Source organism: Stegostoma tigrinum, chromosome 45 (genome assembly GCF_030684315.1).
Source record: "Stegostoma tigrinum isolate sSteTig4 chromosome 45, sSteTig4.hap1, whole genome shotgun sequence".
NCBI classification, from domain to species: Eukaryota; Metazoa; Chordata; class Chondrichthyes; order Orectolobiformes; family Stegostomatidae; genus Stegostoma; species Stegostoma tigrinum.
This window is the reverse complement of record NC_081398.1, coordinates 12,452,721-12,472,536: the sequence shown is the minus strand read 5'-3', so window position 1 is coordinate 12,472,536 and position 19,816 is coordinate 12,452,721. Positions and strand designations below refer to the sequence as shown.

At 43.0% G+C, this 19,816-nt stretch overlaps 1 protein-coding gene across 2 annotated transcripts in view; it reads right to left on the bottom strand.

Moving 5' to 3' along the window:
• Window positions 1-14,006, bottom strand: part of LOC125448771 (lysophosphatidic acid receptor 6-like) — a 57,636-nt gene extending 43,630 nt beyond the window's left edge. For both annotated transcript variants that reach the window (XM_048524294.2, XM_059642654.1), the window contains exon 1: window positions 13,878-14,006. The gene's annotated coding sequence lies outside the window, so the exon portion shown is untranslated. The remainder of the gene's footprint in view (window positions 1-13,877) is intronic.
• Between the last annotated feature and the right edge of the window lie 5,810 nt (window positions 14,007-19,816).

Here is a 19,816-nt window from a genome sequence, read left to right as displayed (position 1 = left end):
ACAATGACGAGTTAAAGATCAATGCCAAAGGCTCGGCAATCTCCTCCCTGGCTTCCCAGAGGATCCGAGGATAAATCCCATCCGGCCCAGGGGACTTATCTAGCTTCACCTTCTGAAGGATTTCTAATAACTCTTCCTTGTGAACCTCAATCCCACCTAGTCTAGTAGCCTGTATCTCAGTATTCCTCTCCTTGCAAGATACCAGTCCTTGCTCAGATAAACTACCATGTGCCTGAACTCTGCTGACTTCTGAAATTTATTCCCATCTGCATACCTCCTATACTGCTTGCTGTAACTGAACTTGCTCAGATACACTTGGTTCCTTATTCTTCGAGTATATACTCAGATACCATCCCAACTATTCTGAAAGCATGTCCTCTCCCGTAGCCTTTAATTTAGTGCATGGCCAGTATGTTTCTAGCTACTTCTAATAGGGCTAAAGTTCCTCATGTACACTCCACAGAACCTATATTCTTCCAAGTGCCTCCAACCTCCTGTCAAATACTGAACTTTTCAACCATTTATATCAATGGACAGTGCAGGAGGGCATGCCAGGAGCTGTACCAGGCAGACCTAAAAATGAGTCATCGACATGCCGAAACTACCAAACAGGCCTTGTCAAACAAAATAAGCAGCAAGTGATAGACAGAGCTAAACAATCTTACAACCAACGGTTTGGATCTAAGCTCTGCAGTCCTGCCACATCCAGTCGCGAATGGTGGTGGACAATTAAACAACTCACTGGAGGAGGACGATCCATAAATATCCTCATCCTCAATGATGGAAGAGCCCAGCTCATCAGTGTAAAGGATAAGGCTGAGGCATTTGTAACAGTCTTCAGCAAGAATTGTCTAGTAGATGATCCATCTTGGCTGCCTCCAGTGGTCCTCAGCATCATAAATACCAGTTTTCAGCCAATTCAATTCACTCCACGTGATATGAAGAAATGACTGGAGGCGTATAGTGCAAAGGCTATGGGCCCTGGCAATATTCTGACAATAGTATTGAAGCCTCGTGCTCCAGAACTTGCTGTTCCCTATCCAAGCTGTTCCAGTACTGTTATAACACTGGCATCTACCCGACAATGTGGAAAATTGCCCAAGTATGTCCTGTATATAAAGAGCAAGACAAAACCAACCTGGCCAATTACCGCCCCATCAGTCTACTCTCAATCATCAATAAAGTGATGGAAGATGTCAGTAACAGCGCTATCAAGCAGCATCTGCTCAGCAATAACCTGCTCTCTGACGCTGTTTGGGTTCTGCCACTGCCACTCAGCTCTTGATCTCGTTACAGCCTTGATTCAAACATGGACGGAAAGAGTTGAATTCCAGAAGTGAGGTGAGAGTGACAGCCCTTGACATCAAGACTGCTCTTGACAAAGTGTAACATCAAGGATCCCTGGCAAAGCTGGAATCAATGGTTATCGGGGCCAAACTTACCAGCAATTAGAGTCATACCTGACACAGAAAGATGGTCATGATCGTTGGAGGTCAGTCATCTCTGCTCCAGGACATCTCTGCAGGAGTTCCTCAGGGTAGTGTCTTAGGCCCAACCATCTTCAGCTGCTTCATCAATTACCTTCCCTCCACCATAAGATCAGAAATGGGGCAGTTTGCCGATGCACAATATTCAACATCATTCACAACTTGGCAGATACTGAAGCAGTTCAGATGCAACAAGACCTGGAAAATATCCAGGCTTGAGCTGACAAGTGGCAAGTAACATTTGCGCCACACAAATGCCAGGCTATGACTGTTATCAATGAGAGACAATCTAACCTCCACCACATGACATTCAGTGACATTAACATCACTAAATCTCCTATGATCAACATCCTGGGGTTAACCATTGATCAGAAACTAAAAAGATTTGCCATACAAATACAGTGGGTACCGGAACAGATCAGAGGCTAGGAATTCTGCGACGAGTGCCCCACCTCCTGACTCCCCAAAACCTGGCCACCGTCTACAGCGAACATGTCAGGAGTGTGATAGACTTGTCTGGATGACTGTAGCTCCAACAACACTTGAGAAGCGTGCCACTATCCAAGGCAAAACAGAATACCTGATTGGCGTCATATCTACAAGCATCCACTCCCTACATCACCAAACCTCAGGAGCAGCAGTGCGTACCATCTACAAGATAGGCTGTAGAAATTCACCCTAGATCCTTAAAAAGCATCTTCCAAACCCACAACCACTTCCATCTGGAAGAGCAAGGGGGCAACAGATACATGGGAACACCGACCCCTGCAACATCCCCTCCAAGCCCCTCACCGTGATGACTTGGAAATATATTGCCTTTCCTTCACCATTGCTGGGTCAAAATCCTGGAATCCCCTCCCTGATGGCATTGTGGGTCAACTCAAAGCAGGAGAACAGCAGTGGTTCAAGAAGGCAGCTCAACCACCATCTTCTCAAGGAGCAACTAGGGACGGGTAATGAATGCTGGGCCAGCTTTGTTGCCCATGTATCACGGGAGAGTTAAAAATGTCATTGTGGTTTCAGTTAGACCAAATTTAAACCTCCATTGTACAAATTTATTTTCTTTATTGTCTGGCCCAGAATTCAGGCCACGTCCCGAATTGCAGTGGAGAAGTTGGGCAGTGGTTTATTGCCTTCTTGAACTCATTTCTCAGCCTAGCTGTTTCTGAGGATAACCTAGTGCTTCACCTGGTTAGTCAAAGTGACTAGCCATGTGCCAGGAGGCACTGCTGGTAACAGGAGACCACAAAACATATCAGCAATTGACTGGTTGATATGCCCATCATCTTGGTGATGCACATGCCCTGCGCCCTCATAAATAATTTGATAATAACCCGTCACTAAATGAGTGACTGGCAAACAGCCTTCACCACAAATCCAGTCATTCTTAAACTGATAAATGTAAGGGTTCATGTAAAACATAGGAAGAAAAGTAGGTCATTCAACCGAGATAACAAGGTGTACAGCTGGGTGAACACAGCAGGACAAGCAGCATCAGAGGAGCAGGAAGGCTGACGTTTCAGGCCTAGACCCTTTTTCGTAAAATTTTCTGAAGAAGGGTCTAGGCCCAAAACGTCAGCTTTCCTGCTCCTATGGTACTGCTTGTTCTGCTGTGTTCATCCAGCTCTACACCTTGTTATCTCAGATTCTGCAGCATCTGCAGTTCCTAATATCTCTGAGGTCATTCAGCCCATTGAGTTTGTTCTGCCATACAATGAGATCATGGCTAATCAGTAGCCTAACTCCATACCCTTTGACCCATATCCCTTAATACCTCTGCTTATCCAATAAAATGATCTCTCTCAGATTTAAAGGAAAGCACTGGTCCATCATCCACTGTGTGTAGAAGTTCTTCCAAACATTTCTCCTGAACTGTTTGCCTTATTTTCAGACTACTTCCTAGAATTTCCTAGAATTTCCAACAAATGGAAATAGTTTCTTTTTATCTACTCTGCTTTTTCCTGTTATTATCTTTACAGTTTTGTTTAGATCAGCCCATAAAACCTTCTCAGTTTTAGAGAAAACAGGCCTAATTTGGAGATAGTCCTCATAATGTAACCTCTGAAGTCTGGGTATCATTGGAAACCTACAGTGTGTTCTCTCCCAAAGCCAATGCATCCTTCCTAAGGTGTGGCACCCAGATCTGCTCACAACACTCCATGTGCAATCCAACTAGGATTTTGTACAGCTGCAGATTAACTTCTGCATCCTCATAGTCTAGCCCTCTACATAAAAGGGCCAGCATTCTATTAGTTTTCCTGAGTGCTGTCGGCACCTGTTATTGGTAGTTTAAAGATGTATGCACCTTAACCCACAGTCTCTTTGCCCTGTTTTTAACTTGATAACAACTGGAAACTACCTTGATCTATCCTTTCTCGGTGTGAAATTGATAACCTCACGGGTGTTTTCTTTGAACTCCATCTTCCACAACCATGCCCATTCATTTAGTCAGTCAATATCCCTTTGCAATTTTATGCTATCATCTACACTGTATGTAATGCCACCTAACTTTATCGTCATCAGCAGATTTGGATATATACGACTTTCTGTGCCATTACCCAAGCCGTTAGTAAAGAAGCTGGATAATTGAGATTCTAGCACACACGCTAGTAGGACACCACTTGTCACAGTTTGAATACCTACCAATTATCCCTCTTTCTGTCTGTCACCAAATTTCCCAGCCTCATCAGTATTTCCCCTCAATTCCATGGGCTTCTTTCTTAGGAGTTGAACATAGAACATAAAACTGTACAGCACAGCAATAGGCCCCTTTGGCCCACAATGTTGTGCAGAAGATGATGCCAAATTAGTCTAATCCTTTCTGCCAACCTTGGTCCATATCCCTCCATGTGCTTGTCTGAAAGTCCCTTAAATATCCCTATCGTATCTGCCTTCACCACCGCACCAACAGCACATTCCAGACTCCTATCACTCTCGGTGTAAAAATAAAATTTCTCTTCACATCTGTTTTGAACTTACCCCCTCTCACCTTAAATGCACACCCCTTAGTATTACACATTTCAACTCTGGGAAAAAGATTCTGACTGTCAACTTTATATATGTGTCTCATAATTTTATAGACTTCGATAAAGTCTCCCCTCAGTCTCCGCCGCTCCAGAGAAAATAACTCAAGTTTTTCTAGTCTCTCCTTATAGCTCATACCCTCTAATCCAGGCAGCATCCTGGTAAACCTCTTCTGCACCCTCCCCAGAGCCTCCACATGCTTCCTGAAATGTGGCAACCAGAATTGATCACAATACTCTGTGTGGCTAAGCCAAAGTCTAATAGATCTGTAACATGACATTCTGACTCTTGTACTCCGTTGCCCGAATGATAAAGGCAAGCATGCCCTATGCCTGCTTTACCATCTTATCTACTTGTGCAGCCATTTTCATGGAGCTACAGGAGGCATGAATCCCAAGATCACTCTGTATGTCAATGCCATTCAGGGCCCTGCCATTAACTGTACACTTTTCCTTAACATTTGATATCCCAGAGTGCAGTGCCTCACAGTTACCCAGATTAAACTCCATCTTAGTTGGTAGCTTCTTATGTGGGACTGTATCAAATGCCTTCTGGAAGTCAACATAAATAACAACCATTGACATAGCCCTGTCCGCTATGTTACGCACCTCTTCTAAAAGTTCACTGAGACTTATCAAGCATCACAGATGTGTCATGAATCCACGCTGGCTCTCCCCGATTAACTGAAAATTTCCAAGGTATTCAGTTACTTTATCCTTTGTTATAGACCCCAACAATTTCCAGTAGGCTAACTCATCTGTAATTCCTTGGTTTTCCTCTTAAGTAGCGGAGTAAAGTGTAATTTTCCAATCCAGATGGACGACTGCTGTATCTAGGGAATTCTTAAAGATTGTAATTAGGCTGTGTACAATGTGCTCCCCTATGTTCTTTAACACCCTCAAATGGAAACTGTCAGGTCCTGGAAATTTGTCACTATTCCAGTAATTTCCTCAATAACTATGTTTTATTTATGGTCATTTTATCCATTCCCTGTCCCCAGTCTGCTGTTCATGTCCTTGGGACTTCCTGTAAGCTGTCCACTTTTTCTACTGTAACTACTGAGGCAAAGTAATTTTTTCAGTTATGTCTGCCATTCCCCCATTGCCACTGACAATATCTCCACTTTCAGAATTCACTGGGCCACCATTGCTGCTCAGCACTGGTGTTTCCCTTTGAATGGAAAAGAATATGACAAAAATTGAATAAAACATGACAGACTTCAAACCAGAAATCAGTTCAGACCACTTCGTGATGGCCGCATTGGTTACTCTGACTGGTTGTACTGGTTACTCAGTGAAGGATTGTACTGGTTACTTCATGATCGATTGTACTGGTTACTCAATGACTGGTTGTACTGGTTAATCAGTGATTGGCTGCACTGGTTATTCAGTGAAGGATTGTACTGGTTACTTGGTGACTGGTTGTACTGGTTACTCAATGACTGGTTGTATTGGTTACTCAGTGAAGGATTGTGCTGGCTCCTCAATGACTGGTTGTCCTGGTTACACAGCGAAGGATTGTACTGGTTACTCAATGACTGGTTGTCCTGATTACATAGCGAAGGATTGTACTGGTTACTCAATGACTGGTTGTACTGGTTACACAGTGAAGGATTGTACTAGTTACTTAATGAGGGGTGTACTTGTTACTTTGTGATTGGTTGCTCAGTGCCTGGTTGTACTGCTTCCTTCTTGACTTTTTGTACTGGTTCCTCAGTGATGGAATGTATTGTTTTCTCAGTGACTGGCTATACTGGTTCCTTACTGACTGTTTATAATGGTTACTCAGTGACTGGCTATACTGGTTCCTTACTGCCTGTTTATTACTGGTTACTGCGTGACTGCCTATACTGGTTCCTTACTGACTGTTTATACTCGTTACTCAGTGACTGGCTATACTGGTTCCTTACTGACTGTTTGTACTGGTTTCTCAATGACTGGCTAAATTGGTAATTTTTGATTGGTGTGTTAAACACTACAACTGACCATGTTGGTTACTGTCTCATGTTCCCAGGTAAGTTTGAAGTGGTCAGTTTAATCATGTTGCAATGCCTTTCAATCAGTGGCTGCAGACTGATGTGCAACTTGTAGATGAATGTGGCGTTCATTCTGAAGTGTATGGTTTTTAAGTATAAGTGAATGTTTATCTATAATCTGTACGTGTCAATTTTGTGGGGTTATCGGGCATGGCTGAAGGTTGTTGCGAATACCATCAATGGAGATGAGATCTCCATCTTTATTTTTTAAGAACATCTAAGAATACCTGAGCTAAGCTTCTGTGTCTGTTTCTTTTCTCCATAAATGTACTGTCTTTACCTGTATGTGGTGTTCAAACTTCACATTTATTTATTGGGACTGTTGTCAAGATATAGTGTCAACACTTATGGACTGAGAGAGTTACTTTAACAGTTGAAGTGAGTATTGCTGTGTGACAATGAGCAATATAACCAAAGGTGCTGATGGTTGAGACAGAAACAAGCAACACATTTAAAAAGGAACCTGAGATGTCCCTTGGAGGACTGGAACCTGTAGGGCTACTGACCATGTGCTGGAAATTGGGATGAGCCCAGGTGGACAGTTCATTCAGATTTGAGGGGCTGAATGATCCATTTCTGTGATGTAAAACCTTTCTGCGGTCCAAAGGTTTGAAATGTCATCAAATGAGGACACACAGTCAAACCTCAGAAGGAGGAACAATCATACTGCTGGGACAATCAAATTGCTACGGACTCCCAAATGACCCGCGAGAGTGTGGAGTGTAAATTAAGTAGAATTCTGAGATGTGCATTTATGAAAGGATAGCAATAGTGCAACACCATTTGTGAGTCCTCAGATACGAAAGCAGTTTGTGTCCAAATACAGCAAGATCTAGACAATATCTATATTTTGGATGACAACTGGAAGTAATATTTGTGCCACACGTGCAGCAGGCAATAACCATCTCCAACAACAGAAAATCAGACCATTGCCCTTAATATTCAACAGCACTACCATTACTTAATCACTCACTATCAACATCCTGGAGTTTATTATCGACCAGATACTGAACTGCACTTGCCACATAAATACAATGACCTCAAGAGCAGGCCAGAGGCTGGGAATACTGTGGCGAGTAACTCACCTCCTGATTCCCTGAAACCTGATCACCATCGACAAGGCACAAGTCAGGAGTATTAAAGAATGCTCCATGGATTGGTGCAGCTTTAACAACATTCAAGAATCTCGACACCATCCAGGACAAAGCAGACCATTGATTGGCGCTACTACCATTAACATCCATTCTTCCACCATCAATGTTCAGAGCAGCAGTGTGTACTATCTCCAAGATGCACTACAGAAATTCACCAAGGGTCCTTACAAACACCGTTCAAACCCACATCCACCTCCATGTAGCAAGTCCAAGGGCAGCACATACATGGGAAAACCCCTACGAGTTCACCATCCAGCCTTGGAATTATATTGTCTTTCCCTCGGTGTTGTTAGCCAAAATCCTGGAACTCCCTGCCTAAGGGCATTGCAGATCAACCTACAGCAGTCATTCGAGAAAGCAGCTCACCACCATCTTCTCCAGGGGCAATTAGGAATGGGCAATAACTGCTGGTCCAGCCTGCGATGCCCTTGACATGTGAATAATAAAAAAAAACAGCCGATGTATCAATTTGTACTGATTGCAATATTTCAGTGTTTATAAATATACATCTTGAGGATAAAGGTGGTGGCTCAGTGATTAACACTGCTGCATCACAGCCCCAGGGATCCCAGTTCAATTCCCCCTCAGGTGACTGTGTGGAATTTACACATTCTCCCCGTGTCTGTGTGGGTTTCCTCCGGGTGCTCCGGTTTCCTCCCACAGCATAGAGATGTGCAGGTTAGGTGGATTGGCCATGCTAAATTACCCATAGTATCCAAGTATGCGTAGGTTAGGTGTATTAGTCAAGGGACATGCAGAGTTAGGGTAGGGAGAAGGGTCTGAATGGGATGCTTTTTGGAGGTTCTTTTTTGTCTTATTGGGCTGAATGACCTGCTTCCACACTGTAGGGATTCTATGATTCTAAACAAAGGGTCCAGAGAGCCAAGAGGTAAGGGACAGTGAATATGTGGGCTCAGATTTTAACAAAATAAAAACCAAAAAAAGACAGTTCTGAGGAAGGGTCACCGGACCTGAATTTTTTTTCTTCACAGATGCTGCCACACCTGCTGAGCTTTTCCAGCAACTTCTGTTTCTGTTTCAGATTTTAACAAGTTATGTACATCTGGGTCTAGTCTAAAGATAAGGACTGGCGCAGACGTTGTACCAAAGAATGTGAAGTATTGAACGAGATCAACATCGAAAATATGAAAGGGATTGAAATTGCATAAATCACCAGCTTCCATAGGAACAGAAGTAGGCCATTCTGCCCCTACAGCCTGTTCCACCATTTAGTGAGATCCTGGCTGATCTTCAGCCTATCCAGTTTATCTTTATCTGCCTTTATCTACCTTTATCTTTTGTCCTGTTGAAGATTTTGAGCAAATTATTCGTAACCTTCTAAATTCTAGAGAAAACAGTTCTAACTTGGAGATTAGCTATCCCTATAACATAAACCGCCTGAAGTCCAGGTATCATTCTTGTAAACCTATCTGGTACACCTTCCAAGGCCTATATATCCTACATAAGGCGATGCTAGAAGACCCTTACAAGATGGCCTTAAAGAACACTTTAAAACTTTACTTAGAGCAGAGATCTGATTGAGGTGTACAAAGTTGGGAGGTGCGTACACATAGGGAGAAGATTTTTCTGCTCAATGGGGAGGTCAGTGATCAGGGGTGTACAACTTTAAGGTAGATTTAGATAGGATTTGATTAGAATAAAAACACCCAGAGATGGTATCACTGCTTAAAAAGGTGGCAGAGGCAGGAGATCTTAAGGCATTTAAGGGGTATTTAGGTGGGCAATGAAGCACAGAAGACTATAGGCTAACCGCTAGGAAATGGGATTAGAATAGTTTGGTTTTTGACCAGTGCAGACAAATGGGCCAAAGTGCCGTGCCATTTAAAATGATGCTAAAATTCTAAGAGGGCTTGACAGGGGAGACGCTGGGAGCTTCTGTCATGGCCCAGATGTAGAACGTAGGCATAGCTCCCATTTAAGACTGGGATGAAGAGGAATTTCTACTCTTAAAATGTCGCCAGTCTATGAAATTTTCCTCCTATTAGAGGCTAGGGGTAATTAACATAATCAAAGCAAAGCTAGACCAGGTTTTGGTTGACAAAGAAGTGTAGTTCAGATCACAATCAAGGATTTGTGAAATGATTGATTGGTAGGGCATGACTGAGGGGCCGAACGGCCTACTCTTACAGCTATTTCACATGTTCTTATATTCACTTAGCTCAGAAGAGCAAGGAAGGAGATAACAAGAGCTCTAACTGATATTTTCTATTTCTTTGTGGAAGTAAGATCCCATGGAATGCAGGGGCATGTTGAATGCAAGTTTTGTTCAGTTGTGGATCAAGAAAGGGTTACAGCCAGTGTCCAACTGGACATGATTTTCAATGGGTTCAATTTAGGGGCCCTTGCTTTCTCTGGTATGGATACCCATGATTTAGACTTAGATGAAGGGCCATGATTAAGAAGTTTGCAGTGGATACAGAGTAACTGTATAGTTAATATTGAAGAAGGAAGTTGGAGATAGCAGGATGGTATTGATGAACTGAGTGGAAGAGCTGAAAATGGAATTCAATCTAGAGAAGTGGTGGGGGGTGGTAATGATTTGGGTAAGGCAAACGTAGTGGAGGAAAGACACTCACATATTTGCAAACATGCACACGCTCTGGCATGCAGACATGCACAGACATGCTCACACCTACGAACAAGCTCACATCTTCACACATACAGACAGATGCATAAACACATATTCACGTACATGCACTTACACACACACTTAGACTGACCATACACACACACGTGCACTCACATGTCCACTCTCGTATACACACACATTCTGACGTACACACGTACACTGTCAAATGCTCATACACACAACCCAGATACACATTCACACAAATAGACACACATGTACAAACGCACAGTCATGCCTTGCAGATCCACATAATCGCAGATGCGAGATGCTAACACTCCTAGATTCACATGCACAGTTTCACACTCACACAGATTCTCTCTCTCACACACACATAATACACACAGACTCAAGCACACTGCCTTTATCCAGTCATTTTGTGATGTTCAGCGCTCAAATGTATCATTAACAAGTCGATGTATGGATAATAAATGAGCAAGCAAAGAAATAGTGCAATTTGCTTGCTTTCTGAATGACTGATTACGGATGAAGTGGATATATACAAATGCTCTGACCACCGTTGTCTAATGTTCATGAAAGTACAATGCTAGTGGACTGGAGATTTGAAAATGTTTCTTCCTTATCCAACAAAAGCAGGAGAAAAACTGAAAAACCACTTGTCTGTCAGCATATTATCAAGGCTGGGGGAACATTTACAGGCAGTATTTCAGGCTGTTAATAGATTTGGAGCAATTTGCAAAACAACAGAAGGGTCAGTCATGCCGTGGTAATTTCACTAAGAATTTAGTTGATTTTTGAGGGGATGTAGGTTGAAATTCTACTGAAGCAGCTAATAGAATTTCAATTCAGTTATGTTAGTGTAGAAGTAGAAGCTAGGACTAGAGATAGTTTCACGGTCTCTATCATCAATTGCTAAAGAAAAAAAAAGACCCATCTGGTTCACTAATGCACTTCAGTGAAGGAAATGTGTCACACTTAACCGCCTGGACTTGCATGTGAATCCTAACCATAGTAATAGGACTGATACTTGACTGTCCACTGAAATGGTCTGAGCAAGCAACTCAGTTCAAAGGGCATTTAGGGATAGACAACAACAGCTACTGGACATGAAAGGTAAAAGGCGTGGTTTTTGTTGCTTCTGGATATCGCATTCAAATTTCTAACCCAGAAACAATGGGTTGAACGAATTATAGTATCGCTATAATGCAATAAGAGGCTGTTCAGCCCATCAAGAATGCACCAACCCTTTCTCCCAGCCCCACGCCACCCCTCTGCCCTAACATTTTTACCATGGCTAATCCATTCACGCTGGACATGATGAACAGTACAGGGCAGTTTAAGCCTGATCAGTCCATCTAACCTGCACATCTTTGGACTGTAGGAAAAAACTAGAGCAAACATGGACAGAACGTGAAAACTCCACCCAGTCACCCAAGGGTACAATTGAACCCATGCTCGTGGCACTGTGAGGCAGCAGAGCTAATCACTGTGCCACTTCTCTCCATTTGTGATGCTAACAGGAGCAGCTTTTGATGAGTCTCGCCGCCTGTTTGCGATTTCCATGCGCTTGTCTCTCACAACCTCTATCACAATAACCTTTCTATATTGTAAAGCCCAAAATTACAAGCACAAATCTGCAGCCTTATCTACCATCCAATCTTACTGTACTGTCAGTAATCCATTAGTTTTTCTTTTATTTTTTTTACATCATATTCGTCTGAAGTTCCAATTTCTGCTTTTTCTCACTGGGCCTCCCTGGCAGTGTTTATTGCCTGTCACTAATTCTACCCTTACAGAATACTTAGCTGCCTAATTCAAATATAAGTCACCACTCTTATGCACCAAGTTATGTTATCTTACACTTGTTATGCTACTTGTCACTTAATGCCCCATCTTATCAGCATTCTCATTCGACTTGCTCTGATCCACAGCATCATTTTCTCATTTCGGTTTGTGTTAAGTCTGCAGTTGGACCTTAACTTTGACCCTATCTGAAAATCATTGTAAGGATCTGACATTCCAGGACAGGAGCTAACCTGTGAGTACTACCCAACAACCATCCAGCTGGGATACCAGCCTTAATGCCCACTCTAAATGCATTCAAAGGTCCATGTATGGTGTATCTGCTGCACTGTCAATCGAAGCCAAGCCAAGCCAACTATGAGGGCGAAATTAAAAATTAAACTTTTTTTGGGGAAAAGAGTTTGTTGACTCCCTCAATCTTACAACTGACTTCCCACCTGTGGAGACACAGTTGCTCCCTATTCTTGGATACTCACTATCAACTTGTTAATGTATGCTATGACATACCTCTGGAATAGGTAAGACTTAGGCCCTTACTGCATGCAAGTTTGGCCTCCCTGCTATAGAAAGGATGTTGTGAAAATTGAAAGGGTTCAGAAAAGATTTTCAAGCACATTCCCAGGGTTGGAGGGTTTGAGTTACAGGGAGAGGCTGAATAGACTGGGGCTATTTTGCCTGGAGCATCAGAGCTTGAGGGGTGACCTCATAGAGTTTCATACTGAGGGAATAAATGGGGTGAATAGTCAAGGTCTGTTACCCAGGTTAGGAGAGCCCAAAACTAGAGAGCATAAGTTTAAGGTAAGAGGGAAAAGATTTAAAAGGGACCTGAGGGGCAACTTTTTCACACAGAGAGTGGTGCGTGTACGAAATGAGCTGCCAGAGGAAGTGGTGGACGCTGGTACAATTATTACATTTAAAATCCATTTGGATGGGTACTTGAATAAGAAGGATTTAGAGGGACGTGGGCCAAACACTGGCAAATGGGACTAGATTTATTTGGGGTATTTGGTCAGCGCAGAGGAGTTGGACAGAAAAGTCTGTCTCTATGAGTCTATGACTTGAACCCAGGCCTCTTGGCTCAGAGATAGGGACACTACCACTTTTTCACAAGAGCTCATTTTCCCCACTTTATGTACCAAGACAACTTACATGCATTGCCTTGTCTTTTTTTACCTGAAGGATATGACTGATCAAACATCGCCCATCTTATCTCAGACGTCCTGAAAGAATTCCACCAGCTGGTTTCCTGTTTGACCAACTGTGTTTCTGCGGTTTACCCCTGTTGCACATCATCGAGAAAGAACAGGATATTTCCCAAGACAATGAGTTCAAGAAGTTTGCTGTCAGCCAAGATACACTGTCGAATGGCTCGTAATTCACAGTGTATGGGGAAATAAGATATGTTTAGCCTGTCAACACTTTTCAGCCGAAAATTTGCCCACTTTTATTGACTTCTATGATTCCTTGCAGAGCTAAGGGAGGTTTAAGTGGCAGCATATCATTGGAAGTAAGCAGGGTCAGAATCAGTTTGTGTACAAATGAAATTTACTTAAGAACCCCCAAAGATGTAAGTCAGGATTGCTTCCCACAAACATGGCCCTTTGGAGGACGGTCAATGAATTTTCCAAAAAGCCTCTATATCTCTCAAGGGCTGTTAGAAGAAATTTGAATTGCATCTTGAGCAGGCAAAAATCTCTATCTTCATCATCCGTCTCAGTGCAGCATTGATCTGATCAATGACCTTGGTTTTAAGGTTCTGTTCTTACCTGTCTTATCCTCAGATTATCCTCAGTTGCCCAGAGATCCCTGTGCTCCGTGTTCCCTGTGTTCCTCAGCCATTTGGGACATGTTGCTGTTAGCATGTAGATCGAGCTATCAACAATAGCGATTCAGCTGACAGCACTGCCTTTAAAACAGGAAGTAGCGAACCAGATTTCAAATTTAGAAGCAGCCCCTAATTAGAGCTACTTGAGAAAAACACAGTGTCTAAATTTGCGAATGGCACAAGATGAAGCCCATATGCATCTGGGGTTGGTTTTCTGGGAGCAACTCACACAGTTTCAATCAGCTGCTCCATCTCTCCAGCACTCACAGTTTATTTTCTTCAAGTGTCCAACAAGTGTTCATTTTAAATCAGACTTTTGGCTCACTTTCCACCAGGCGCCAAGAGTGTTGGCTTTCGAGTCGCTATCACTTTGCTACATCAAAATGTTCTGCCTCCAACCTACATCCTCCTTGCAGCTCTCGGCCGTACTCTTAAATCTTTTTCAGAACATTAACTCAGTTCCTCCTCTCCTCAGATACCACAAAACCTGCTGAGTTTCTCCAGCACTTTCTGTTTTCTTTATTTCAGATCTCCAGCGTATTCTTTATGTTGCTTTCATTTGTCCTTAAATCTGTCTCCCCTTGTTCCTGAGTTTAGTAGCACAGACTGTTTTGCTCTTCTTGTCATTAAGGAGACACAAGTGAAAGTTTCCAAGATACTTATCTCTTAGAAGGGATATTGTTATGGACCAGACCGCACGCCCTCAGTATATTTTAAGAGTGTAGCCTAGACTCTTGTCTCCTTCTTGTTTTAAAGATAGATGTGAAGTGCAGTGTTCCAGATGCAATGAGACTGGCCAAACTACTTGACATTAAGAAAAACATGATTTATTTAAATGCTGTAGTTAAAAAAAAACAAACAAAAGAAAGAGGAATTTAGAATAACTTAACCATTGGAAAACTTAATCAAATAATAGATACAGTAGCTATTACTAATTAATTGTTTCAATATACTATCATGCCATAAACAGACCCCTTTGCAGAAATGTAAATTTAGATGCAGATTCTTACATAACAAGGTGTAGAGCTGAATGAACACAGCAAGCCATGCAGCATCAGAGGAGCAGAAAGGCTGACGTTTCAGGCCTAGACCCTTCTTCAGAAAGAATTCGGAAAGAATTTTCTGAAGAAGGGTCTAGGCCCAAAATGTAAGCCCTCCTTCAACTCTGTTGCTGCTTGGCCTGCTGTGTTCGTCCAGCTCTACACTTTGTTATCTCAGATTCTCCGGCATCTGCAGTTCCTACTATCTCTGCAGATTCTTACATGCAGTTCTCCAGTCCAGGAGGAACAAACATCCAGAGAAAATTCGGCCAGGAAACACTCAATGAAGCTTTCAACTGTTTTGAGACCCCAGCAGCTTCTGAGAGTTACTGAAAAAAACAAACCCCTGAAATCTGATTCAGTGAGAGCTGGCCACACATATTCAAGCTGCTTCCAGTGCCCCAACTTGATATAACAGAATTGAATCCCTACAGTGTGGAAGCAGGCCATTCAGCCCACTGAGTCTACACCAACTCTTTGAAGAGCATCCCACCCAGACCCACTCCTTATCCTCTCCCTGCATTTTCCACCCCAGACTCTATGGGGCAATTTACTCTGGCCAATCCACCCTAGCCTGCACAGCTGTGGAAGGAAACCCACACAGATGCGGGGAGAATTGAGGGTTACGGGAAAATGCCAGGAAAGTGGATGCGAGGAATGTCAGATCAGTCATGATCCTGTTGAATAGCAGAGCAGACTCAAGGGGCAGAATGGCCTACTGCAGTTCCTATTTTTTACGGTTTTATGGACTCTGTTAAATAGACATGGGGTCACAACAGCAGAGTGAGAGGATAACTGGTCAGAAACGCAAGGGCCAGGATGCAACAAGATGCATCATGAAGGAGAAAGAATTCAGCTAATTCCTGGGATTTAGGAGTGGACTTATCCTATAAACAGTGTGGAGCTTTACACATTAGAACTTAGAAGAATCAGGGGTGATCTTACTGAAACATACAAGATTCTGTAGGAGTTTGACAGGGTGGATGTTGAGACAGTGTTACCAGTATCAGGCAAATCTTGAACCTGGGGATATAGTTACAGAATGGGGTGGTTTGGTGGTTAGCACTGGTGCCTTAAGGGCACTAGGAACCTGGGTTCAGTTCTAACCTCAGGCAACTGTGTGTGTTTGAGTGCTGGTTTCCTCCTGTAGTCCAAAGATGTGCAGGTTAGGTGGATTGGCTATGCTAAATTGCCCCATAGTGTGTAGGCTAGGTGGGTTAGCCACAGGAAATGCAGAGTTAGTGGGATGGGCCAATTGGCCTGCTTCCACACTGTTGGGATTCTAATGAGGAGACACTCACTTTACAACTGAGATGTGAAGGAATCTTTTCTCCGAGAGAGGAGTGAATGTTTGGAATTCTGTGCCCCAGAGAGTTGCAGAGGCTATGTCACTGAATATATTCAGACAGGAGGCAGCTAGATTTATTGAAATATTTGGCAGTTGAGGGGCTCTTAGAAGCTGGCTTGAAAGATTAGGATATGGTTAGGAGGAAATAGCGGATGAATGCTTGGCTAAAGAGTTGGTGCAGAGGACCTGGATCATTGAGATCGTTTCTGGGGTTGAGGTGACCGGTTTAAGATGGACAGATTGCATCTGAACTGGAGGGAGACCAGTATGCTGGCAGGCAAATTTGCTAGCGCTGCAAGGGAGGGTTTAAACTGGATTGGGAAGAGGAGAGAGATCCTTAATAGCAGGGATGTAAGTGCAAGACTAAAAGGAGATACAAAAATCAGAAATAGACAGATCAGGCTGGAACAAGAAAGGGAGCGAGGAGTGCCTATTAAATTAAATTGCACCTCTTTTAGGGCTGACAGGTAAGGCCAATGAACTCAGGGTGTAGATAGGCACATGGGGCTGGGATATTATAACCATTACAGAAATATTTCTAAAGGAGGGACAAGACTGGCAGCTTAATGTGCCAAGTCATCAGAAATTGAAGCAGGATTTTGAACAGCTGGGTAAGTAGGCTGAGAAATGCTAAATGGAGATTAATATAGATGTGTGAAGTGTTGCTTTTTGGAAAGTCACATCAAGGTAGAGTTTCATGATGAATGTTAGAGCCTTAAGGAGTGTAGTGGAACAGAGGGACCTTGGAGTTCAGGTGCTCGTTTCTCTGAAAGTGGAGTGACAGGTGGACAGGGCAGTGAAGAAAGTTTTTGGCACACTGGCCTTCATCAGTCAGGGCAATGAGTATAGAAATTGGGAAGTTATGGTGCAGTTGTAAAGGACATTAGTGAGGACGCTCTTGGAGTATTGTGTTCAGTTTTGGTCTCTTTGCTATCGGAAGGATGTTATTAGACTGGAAAGAGGGCAGAAGAAATTTACATGTTGCCAGGACTCGAGACTGAGTTATAGGGAGAGGTTGGACAAGCTATGACATGAGTGTAGGAGACTGTGGGGGGATCCTGTAGAAGTGTGTAAGATCATGAGATGCATGGATAGGGTGAGTGCACTCAGTCTTTTTCCCAGGGTTGGGCAATTGAGGGTTAGAGGGCATCAGCTTAAGATAAGAGGGGAAAGAATACATGGGAACTGAGAAGCAACTTTTTTACACAGAGCTTGGTACGCATATGGAATGAGCTGCCAATAGAAGTGGTTGAGGAGGGGATATCAACAATATTTAAAAGGCACTTGGGTGAATACATGGACAGGAAAGGTTTAGAAGGGTAAGGGCCAACTGCAGGGAAATGGGGTTAGCATGGATGGACATTTTGGTTGGCATTGACCATTTTGGGCTGAAAGATCTCTCACTGTGCTGTAGGACTCTTATGACTAGTTGAAGACACGGGCAGTTCATCTGATAGACTAGCAGGGCAGGCATGAATGGCTTCCACCGGCTCATTTTTTTTAAGGCTGGAACAAAAACAGAAAGTGCTGTAGAAACTGAGCAGGTCCAGTAGCATCTGCGGAAAGAGAAACAAAGTTAATGTTGTGCATCCTTCAAGACTGTTGAGGGCTGGGAAAGCGATGGTTTTTATGTTGTTGCAAAAGGGGGAGGAGGAATAAGTGGAACAGAAGGCAAGGTGCCCACTGTGAAAAACAAACTAATTTTGTAGAGGAGCAATATAGATGAAGAGTAGGTGTTAACAGCAGAGAATATGTGAGCCCTGCAAAGAGAAAACAATTTCAGATAAGGCACTGGGAGAGGAATGGGGAGGTAATCAAAATGGATTCCTGAACGCATGCTTGGAAATTGTTGGACTCAATTCTGAGTCATGAATGCTGTAACTGGACGATGAGTTACTGCTTCATCATCTTGTGTTGGGCTTTGCTGGGACACTACTGTAGACATAGGATAGAATAATGCTGTGTTGGATTGACAGGCCACTGGAAGATGAAGGGGTTGTTAAGGGGTGAGTTTTGGAAGGACATGGAAGTCAGTACCCACATGGTAGTTATAATGTTGGGCAGTGCACAACTTAGGAAATGCAGTGCTCATGTATTAAGGGTAATACTGTAATTACCATATTCTTGATCTTTGTAATGATTGAGGAAATCATTTTTGTCATGTTTGCAGATATTGACACATTAATACATGCAATTAGCAACTAAGGATATGACTATTTTGGTCCTCATCACAGAGATGTACACACAGCAAAATGCTTTTCGACCATCAAATCAAAAACGAGCATCTATTTATACCAATTCATTTTTCACCGTGGTGCTGCAAAGTGTGGGAGGATTAATTGTAGCAATGGTATTTCCAAGGAAGAGAGACTATTAAAAAAACATAGAATTTCAGATTGAATTTGAACATAAATTTGTTAAGTCTGAACAGTTGCCAATGTTGCTGGAGTTTAATTTCAGTTAAGGTGTTGCATTTTGGTGGGCCAAACTTGGGAGGACTTACTGAGTAGCGGCCTATAGTATGTTAGAGAACAAAGAGATCTTGGGATACAGGTTCATAGCTTTTTGAAAGTGAGTCACAGGTAGACAGGGCAGTGAAGCATGCTTTCGGCATGCTTGTTTTCAACGGACAGGCCATTGAGTATTGGAGTTGGGACGTCTTGTTGCACCTGTACAAATCATTGGTAAGGCTGAATTTGAAATACTGTGTACAGTTCTGGTCGCCCTACGACTGAAAGGATATAATTAAACTAGAAAGAATACAGAAAATATTTACTAGGATGCTACCTGGACTGGAAGGTTTAAGTGATAAAAAGAAGCTAGATAGACTGGAATATTTTTCATTGGAGCATGGGAGATTGATGGATGACCTTATTGAGGTCTGTAAAATCACGAGAGGCATAGATAAGGTAGGTAGCCAGGAGCTTTTGCCTAGGGTAGGAGAGTCTAAAACTAGAGGGCTCAGGTTTAAGGTGAGATGGGAGAGATACAAAAGAGTCCAGAGAAGCATTTTTTTTCATGCAATGGGTACTGAGCTTTTGGAATGTGCTGCTAAAGGTCGTGGTGGAAGTGAGTACAAATTTGTAATATAAGAATCATTTGGACAGGTACATGGATGCGGCAGGTATGGAACGATATGGACCATGTGCAGGCAAGTGAGACTAGATTAATTGTGTAAACTGGGCGGCATGGACAAGTTGGGCTGAAGGTCCGGTTCCCATGCTGACTCACACACCAGGGGACCCAAGTTCGATTCCTGCAATGGGTGAGTACAGCACTCAGGATTCAACATTGAGTCCAACAATTTCCAGACTGTGGTGTTTGCAAATGGCTTTCCTCGCACTGTCCAAAGATTTGCAGGTCAGTGGATTGGCCAAAAAGTGGATTGCTCTGTAGCGTTAGCCGATGTACAGGTAGGTTAGCCATGGTAAAAACCCTATGGGGTCTATGGGTATGTGGTGAAGGGGGTGGGTGTGGTTAGTTTGCTGTTTG